Genomic DNA, 9,329 nt, shown 5'->3' with positions numbered 1-9,329 from the left:
TGTGCGACTTTATTTAGTTGGTTAGGCACCTGCATTCTTTGATATACGCTGTGCAGCGATCATCATTTTGAAGGTATTTTTTATTGTAATCTTAACTTCGAACGATCTGCTTAATTCTATTTTTATCATTTAATATCGGGGGTCAGTTGTTTTCTAAAATTTCCGGGGTTTTGATACAAAATTTTAACAAACTTTCAGATGTTTTTGCTTTCTGATTTAAAGCGATCGTTCATTATGTTGTGTAGTTAGAAGGTGAAACTGTCTGTGATTGGTAACAAAACAAAAATACGGGATTTGATCAGCTTATCTGAAGGGATGCGAGAGAAAGAATCATTTACCCCCAGGGGTTTTTCCTCTTAAGTTTTTTAAATGACGTGGGACAACATTATAGCAAAGTGCACTTAAGGAGGCTCAAACTATTACCCTTTTAAGAAACTAGTATTTAGGAGGGTTCATTCTACACAGCTGTTTCATGTAATGGTGTTGTTATGGTAACCATATGAAATGAGAATGTTTGCTCAACAAATGCACTCATTAATGTGATGTAATAGGGTACCATGGTAACAAAACAGGCATCTTAAAATAAACTGCATGTACCGGTAGTCAATTAAACACTGATATATCAAAAACAAATTCAGTGAGCCCGATTTTTTAATTGCTGGCAAGTTATTAGCAGGCTGAGATAAAACTTTCCTCAAAGTAAAGAAGATATCTCTGGAGTGGATTCATTGCTACCTTCAGAACTGAAAAAATTAAGGTGGCTCTGAATCCACTCCAGGGATTTCTGATTAACTTAGCAGCCAATTTTATCGCAGCCAGCTAATCACTTTTCAGTAATAAAAAAATGGGCAGGCTCACCGAGTTCGTTTTTGAGATATCAACGTTCAAAGACAAAATTTCTGCTGTTTTTAGATAACTTCCTTGTTGCTGTGGTTACTAATTGTGTCATAATAATTAGTGCATCTTGTTAAGCCATGAATTGTGTTTTTTACGATACCATAACAGTTTCTGTTATATGTAACAATGTTGTAGAGTCAATCCTTTATCCGTAAAGTTGCCCTTTCTTTTTCATTCACTACTAAGCCCCACCTAAGTTTCACCTTCGTAGATTGTGTCAAGAGAACATAAGTTTCCAAACAGCAATTGTTAAAAAACGTAACGCAAGCACTGCGAGTTAAAAACGCTGCCACATGCATGCACAGAGCACAAGACACTAAGTAAACAATACATCCAGTCGATCCTTTGAATGTTTCCTATAGATTTTGAATTTTCAATAGCGATGTTTATTTTCAAGTCATCAATGGTCATTTATGTGCCAGTTAACTAGAGATTGGTTAGTTGGATGTGCACACTAAAAGTTCTTTTGTTTAAGTAACTGGTGTACATGAAGGGTTAATATGCAAACACACAAAACCTAATTGCCCGACATTGAGCAATTCATGGAAGTTATTGATCCATTCGTTTTCATTATATTCGTCCAACGATTTGTTTACCAAAATGTAAACCTTGTGAATCAGTATTAAATTTGTGATTCATTCGAGCAAAACTTGGTTCCAATCACTTTTCCAGACATAATATGATAGCACTCACGAAATGGAGGCACTTGAACATGTACCATAGCATCCCATAGCATTGGTTTTAAGATCTCGACATATGTTTGAGTTGTCAGTTTTTAAGAAATGTTCTTATTTCGTCAATATTTATGCAATGAAAATCACACATTTATATCGTTTTTTGTTTTCTTGAATGTAGTTTTGAACTCAAAAAGAGTATTATTTAGTTTGAATGTTACTCTTTTCTTTGTTAGGATCTCAAACCCAAAGCAGGTAATCCTATTCTAGAGGTTCAAGGGACTTTATATTCTGCTGATTTTTTTTAAATCAATCGATTTTGAGATTAGTTTTCAGCTTAACTTTCTCGGCAATTTTTGATATATTGCATTTTTTATTTGTTATCTTCAGTCAAAGTTGAAAATAAGTTGGAAAATGCCAACACTGTTTAGCTGAAAATTTAGCTCAAAATCAATTGCTTAAAAAATTTCTGAAAACTTGAACTCTAGAATAGGACTACCTGTTTTTGCTTTGAGAACCTAACACATAGAAAATAAGGTTCATACAAAAGTCTACTGTTTTGGATACAAACTTACATGCAAGGAGCATTAAAATGATTTCAATTTTATTCTCATAGCATGAACACTGGTGAAATAAGAACGTTTTACAAAACTGAGTCCTCGAACCTATGGTGAGACCTTTAATTTTGTCGAGACAAGCACAAGTTCAAATCAATTTTCAAGATATGAAAACAACTAATTGTTGGTTTTAAGAGGAAACAAACTTCATAATTTTGCATATTTTCTCTAACGGGACAGGTTTGATATGTTAAACTTCGCCAAGCCAATTTTGAAAATTTGTTTAATTCGTCGTTGGCAGGAACAGGGGCAGGAATCTTTTAACAACAACCACAATATTTTATTTACATTGAAGTGAAATAACTTCATAGATCATACATCAGTACATCATACATACATCAATACAATAGACCCTTCTCCAAAACGGCAGCAACGGATTTAAATGAGTTAAATTGAACTGAATGATACCTGAAAGAGCACCTTTACTTTAGTAACCCTGCAAAGTTTCAACTTATTAGGCGTTATATCAGCTGACAAATTTGACAAATTTATAGATGTTTGTATCACTGGGGGGGTATTTGCCATACCCCATTTTTCAACTTACATTTTCTCAGCTGATATGATTATGGCAGGCCATATCATTTACCCGATATGCTGGAACTTTGCAGGGTTACTAAAGTAAAGGTGCTCTTTCTATCTCTGGTATTTGTTTTTAATTTTAACTTATTTGAATTTTTGGCTGCCATTTTGGAGTAGGGTCTATCTGCTAGACACTATACACAGTTGCACAAACTGTTTTACAAAATATAATTATAGGACAACTCATTAGTGGTACATGTAGCCATTTCAGTACTCAGTGCCTGATTCGATATTCTCTCAACCATACGATCACAAGTTCCTTCAGTTATCCAACACCAGTAGCAGCAAGCTTCAAATTAGTCAAATGCCATTTGGACAATATTGTCACTCAAAAAGAAACCCTCTCTCCTAAAAAAGTAGTGTAGTAAAGGGTCCTACATTGGGATTTACGTTTTTCACATCCGTCAAATTAGTTTCCCCCTTTTTAACACAAGATGCTTCAAATTAGCAATTAATCAGGCTGTGACAAATTTTCACTAATTCTTAAACTTTTTAGAAAAAGGGCCATTTTTTTCGCTAACACACAGCAATGGTTTTCCTATGGTATTCAATAGATAAAGCTTTACATGCAAACTTAAGAGGCGCTTAGGTGGCCTAGTTACTCTGAAGCTTCTTTAGCTTGGCGCAAAACCAATTTTTCCTACATGTTGTTTCAATGCTTTGTTCTCTTGCCACGGTTACATTATGCAGTTACAATTAAATTTCTGGTTGAAGCTAAGACGACCAAATATATTATAAATTACAACACCATATAGTCTTGAAAAAGTCCACAAAACTAAGTATGCAGCAAATATGGCAGCGAGGTTTTAGGTGCACAGCTTACGTACATACAGACATAACTGGCCATTCCACATAGGCCTCTCCACCTTTTCAGGGACAGTGAAATAAAATCAACAACAACAACAACAGAACATAACATAACAACATTCAATTGCTAAGCATCCCAACTGGCTGGAGGCAAACCAGTTGGCTATTTACAAGTGCACCCAAGAAGTTGAATTCACATCAAGTCAGGTGCAAAGCTTACATACACACATACTTAATCGACTACTTTGACGATGCGGCGGCCATTTTGGATTCTATTGTTTCAATAGCTATTATGGGATGCCCAGGGGGCAAATACTCATATTAAATTTGCCCCCTGAGCATCCAATAATATCTTTTTTAACCCTTTGACGTCCAAACCAGCCTAAACCGGCCAGACTTAGTATTTTACTCTGTCTAATGCCAGACGATTTTACTCGTCAATGGGTTAATCACTCGCTGAAAAACTATGTCCCCATGAAAATGGCCGCCGTATCGTCCAAGTCGTCTATTGACCATTCCCCATCGGGACTTTCCAGGGCCAAGGAAAAAAAATCAACGAGAACAGAACAGCAACAACAAAAACAAAAACAGTTACATGTAAGACTCCCAACTGGCCGGTAGCAAACAAGTTGAACCAGAGACTACCAGGACCAAATTCAAGGATTGGTCAGAACGGGTCTTGAACCCGGAATTTCTCCATCTCAAGCTATGCAAGCACTCATTTCTCTGGGCCCCACTGCCTCCTTAACTCCACTAAACTTCATACTGATTTTGACTTTATCCTAGAACAATTATAAGTGCACCTAACATTAACGGTTTTCCTTGTCAAGATAATCTCTCCACCTTAAGCAATACAATTTTGGGGTTATCTCCTTGAGATTTCACTTTGAGTGTGCCGCTCATGTTGCACAGGCAGCCGTTTGTCCCTCCACCGACCTGGTGTGGAGCAGGGGTCTCTGCTTCTTGCTACATCAAAAACTGCTTTGCTGTTCTGTTCTAGCCTGGGTTCCTCGAAGCATGGATAGTGCCAACCAGCGTTAAATACCATAAAAACTTATCCCTTTTGATACCTCTTAACCAACGGTTAGCGCTAACCAGGCTTCGAGCAACCGTCCCCTATTCTGTTTTAAAAACATTCTGCATCGCGAAGCAGTTGGTGACGTCACACCCGGCAAAGATCCGTGCCCACACTGCCTCATGGGAAAAATGACTGCCTCTTTGGTTTTCTCTTTGGCGCATAAAAAGCGAAATTTCAAGAAATAAATGCAAAATTTGTTTGTTTTAAGTGAAGAGTTTTATCTTCGTAACACAAAAAGCGTCTGTGCCATACTGCGCCGATTTATGCAACAGGGACGGAAAAACGCGTTTTTTCTCCGAGCATTCTTTAATTTCTTTTTTGTATTTGGTCGCCTTATATCAACCAGACATTAGTTTAGTTAAGTAGTTACAAGGTTTTGTCAAGCAACATAGCAGGGTGAAAATGTTTGCTGTAGTTAAACAATTTGAAAGTTTTAATTTTTTTTTTTTTCTTTCACACTTTTCTTAAGACAATGAAATATTTCCCTAGGTTCCAAGCAATACTTTTTCTTTGGTTTTCAAAGAAGTTTCGCCGAAGACTCTTTTGCCGAAACTTTGAGCTTTAATTTCGAGTAGACGATTGTTTATTTCGACTAAGATTTTTGTGTTTTATGGTACACTGTTACCGACCTAAAAGTCAAGAGAAAGCTGAATCGGGAAGAAAATTATGTTAAAGATTACCAGATAAAGGTTGCAGTTCGTGTTTTCAAGACTAACTTAGTATGCAATATACGAGTTTTATTCTCTCTAACTGTGAAACGCGTGTTTTGCACACTTAATTAGACAGATCACAACTGCAATTTTAAACGAGTGACGTCGTTTTCTCCTCGATCTGGCCCAAGGCCTCACCAGAGAGTCTTGAACATAAGTAACGGTTGACCATTAAATCCAAAAATTTCAGTCGAAGTTAACAGTCCTCTGCTCTTAATAAATGCTTAAACTTTCGTCAATCGAGTGTTTGGCAAACTTCGAAAGGCTGTATGCATAAACGCAAGTTTTTTTTCAGTATTCAGTTATTTCGTCAAGTTTGAAAAAAGAATAGCGGTACTTTACTTCTGCAAAAAACTGTCGAAGGTCGTTGCTGAAAAAGTAAGGGCACTTGGATGAAAGCGGAGAGACTAAAAGTACTCTTTCATCCCATTGCCTTGATTCTTTGAGTATTACTTTCGGTGGTTTTTAGCAGAAGATAAGCTCTGTTTACTTTACGAAATAAGGGAAATACAAAAATATTTCAGGCGTTTATGCATTTAAAATTCAAATACTTCGAAACCTTTTCACCTACTGCTATGTTGCTTGGAGTAGCTTTTGCAAAGCAAATTGAACTTTGTAAGCTTGCGTTGTTTAATACAATTTGGTGTGGTGCCAACGTCTTCAAAAGACCTCTCTATTACACTTTTGAATTCATTTTGAAATCCACTCACGCCATGTTGTATTTTTCAACAAGTTTCAAAGCTGATTTAACTTTGTGAAAGCAGGTACTATAAGGTATTTAAAGGCCCAGTAATACGGGCAACATTTTTCGTGCAACAATATTGCGTTGCAAGTTCAGATGGTTTGTTGCGCGTTCTACCACCTTCTTGCGCAACAAATTTTTGTGTTGCCAAAAGTAGACGTCGCCTTTACTTTTTGCAATGTGAAAATTTGTTGCGCAACAAACCATCTAAACGCGACAAGTTGCATGAAAAATGTTGCCGTATTACTGGGCCTTTATTGGTATATTACAAAAATAACTTTAAACCGGGGGAAATACTGATAGCGGGCAAATTGTAAGTATCAGAAAAAATGAATTTTTGAATCGCTTTTTTTCTTTCAATTTTCCCTGGTGCCGCCATGTTGAATATTGTGACATGCAGGTTGCCCAACGTCACAGTTATTCAACATGGCGGCAGAAGGGAAAATTAACAAAAAAAACAAGCGATTCAAATATTCATTTTTTTTTCTGAAAAATTTGTCCGTAACCATTAATTCCCCTGGTGGAAAGTTATTTGTACCCCAGAATTTAAAGAGGGTACTCTACAAAATTTTTGTGAGAACAAAACGTTCAGGGGAAGGGCTGTGCAAATTTGTAAAATTTTCCCGCCAAAAGACTTAGTTTCTACGCAGTAGATAATAAATTTATTAACACAACTCTTCGTGTACAAAATTCTTTATTCAAAATAAAAAGTTATTCTTACACGTGTGTAACTCTCTGTCTACCTTTATTTTACTACACAAACATTTATAAGACCCTTTTCATGTGCAAATGAGCGAAAACAATAGATTTTCCTCATTAGCACTACATTTGTTTGAAAAAAACTGAATCACTTATAAACGTTGCATTTTAAATGTACCGAATCTAATTGCAAAAGAGAACAATTTATTGTTTTGGTTCATTTGCGTTAGATTCGGCAAATGTAAAATACGACGTTTAAAACGGGCCTAAGCGTAACAACCAGGGAATAGCTACTTTCGAATATGAAAGAAAAAGCTTAGAATTCCGCAATCGCCTTAAAGTGCTACTGCAATGAAAGAAATAATCACATTTCGAACGTCCTAGCGTTAAAATTTTTTCAGTAATTTCAAGAAAGACTTTGTTAACTCCACGATTTTCATTTAACGGTCCGTCATCTGTATGAACATAAAGTGACGTTATTTACTAACTTAAAAATGCAGCACGAGCATTTTAAAGCTATTGTAGTCAGTAAATAACGTCACTTTAAGTTCATACAGATGACGGACCGTTAAATGAAAATCGTGGAGTAAACAAAGTCTTTCTTGAAATTACTGAAAAAATTTTAACGCTAGGACGTTCGAAATGTGAAGAAAAACTAGATAAGTGATTTTTGATCGTAGTAGCACTTTAATAGACATAGCTGCCACAAGAGGACTTAAGTCTAATGCAAACCTCGTCATGGTTGTTTCGTCGGTGGGGTAGAAGTATACAAAAGTTTGGTTTTATCATCGGAGTTAACATTGTAAATTGACCACCTTACAGAGATTCTAAAGGCTGACGTTTCGAGCGTTAGCCCTTCGTCACAGCAAATAGAGGAATTATGGCTTGTGTTTAGTAGGGGCAACGTGAAAAATTGGAATGCGTTCGTTAATACCGTGGGGATTAAGGGCACACACGGTATTAACGAACGCTTTTCATTTAACTAATGTAGTCCTATTTTTCACGTTGCCATGTTACCACCAATAGCGTAGCTCCCACTACACACAACCTCTAATTATTAGCCCACTTCGGAAAATACCATAATACTCTTTTAATTTTGAATGAGCATTGTTACCAGTTTCTCTTGGGACTTACACTGGTCCCAAGAGAAAACAAAAACAATGCTTATGCAAAATTTGGGGGGACAAACAAAGAGTATTATGGTATTTTCCAAAGTGGGCTATTCCTCGATTCGCTGTGACGAAGTGCTAACGCTCGAAACGACAGCTTTTAGAATCTCTGTATGGTGATCAATTGACATAATCAACTCCGTTGATAAAACCAAATTCCAGTCATAGTACAACTTTACGTTCCCAAAATAATCATTGTTCAGACCTTGCGTAAATCTCATCACAGTCTGTTATATTAACGACCTACACATTGGAGTACGAATACGAGTTTTCTGTAGTGGGTACACACCATTACGTTTAAAGAAGAATTTCTCGAAATGCGCGTACTCAGAACTGAGAACTTGTGGTCGTACTTCAATCTGAAGGGCGTTGTCGTCGCATGTCGTAGAGTTTCCTTGGATCACTTCCCAACCTGTGGCAACCATGTTTTGTGTAGAGTTTCCACCAGAAAAAAAAAATGAAAGCGTTTCTCGAGTCCTTTGATTGAAAAATTCGCGGAATACGAACCTAGGCGCTTTTACCAAAAAGATCACTACTAAAGCTCTACCTTATTGCCTATATAGTGACTCTTGACTTGCTTGCTTGCTTCTGTCCTCGTCGCCTTCGTGGTGTTTACTTTGGTTTCTTTGTCTTCCAGGCACTCTGAAAAACAAAATGTAAATTACCTGTCAGTATAACTTCTCCTGATCTGCTTTAATTCGCATCACATGTAAAACACAATCGCAGCAAACCAGCCATAAACCAAAAGATGTCATCACTGAGGCACCTTTCAAACTACATCAGTGCAAGAGCAGAAAAATCCACACAAGAGGCAAAAAAACCAATCCTCCCTCATCATCATCATCAATTCCCGTAGATGGGGGTGACCGGATTTACCCCACTTTGGCAGCAATCTCTCATCTCCCTCAACGGCATGTATTTCTTGATGGCTTTATGTCAGAGACAATCTTTCAAGCATCAAACAAAACTTTTCAGAGTGCTAATACTTTCATTTGGCCAATCTGTAATTTTGTCTTTTGCATTCAACCATGTAATTCTGACACTTTAAACTGCAAACTTCAAGGCCTTTGTTAAAAACACAGAATATTAGAGCTCTAATGAATACTCACTACAAAAATGTAAATGTGTGTCAACAAAACAAGGCTTTATATTAGATCAAGCAATCAATAAATACATACAAAACACAAGTAAAAAATTCAGAAAGGGGATACAATACAAACATTGAAAATTAACTAAGCCTACTTCTTACTGAGATTAAAATAATCATTAATATTCAAATATATGACATTTCATGGTGTCTTGAAAACAAAGACCCCTAAGACTTGAAAAGCAAGAAAGTAATCCCAAACCCTAGGGC

At 36.6% G+C, this 9,329-nt stretch overlaps 1 long non-coding RNA gene across 1 annotated transcript in view; it reads right to left on the bottom strand.

The window, feature by feature from the left end:
- Positions 1-7,264: 7,264 nt before the first annotated feature.
- The window catches only part of LOC137983372 (uncharacterized), a 21,627-nt gene continuing 19,562 nt past the window's right edge, over positions 7,265-9,329 (bottom strand). The window contains exon 4 of the long non-coding RNA XR_011118952.1: positions 7,265-8,614. This is a non-coding gene — a long non-coding RNA (uncharacterized lncRNA). The remainder of the gene's footprint in view (positions 8,615-9,329) is intronic.

Source organism: Montipora foliosa, chromosome 13 (assembly GCF_036669935.1).
Source record: "Montipora foliosa isolate CH-2021 chromosome 13, ASM3666993v2, whole genome shotgun sequence".
Classification (NCBI taxonomy): Eukaryota; Metazoa; Cnidaria; class Anthozoa; order Scleractinia; family Acroporidae; genus Montipora; species Montipora foliosa.
The sequence above is the reverse complement of the archived record's forward strand: the minus strand, read 5'-3'. Positions and strand labels throughout refer to the sequence as shown.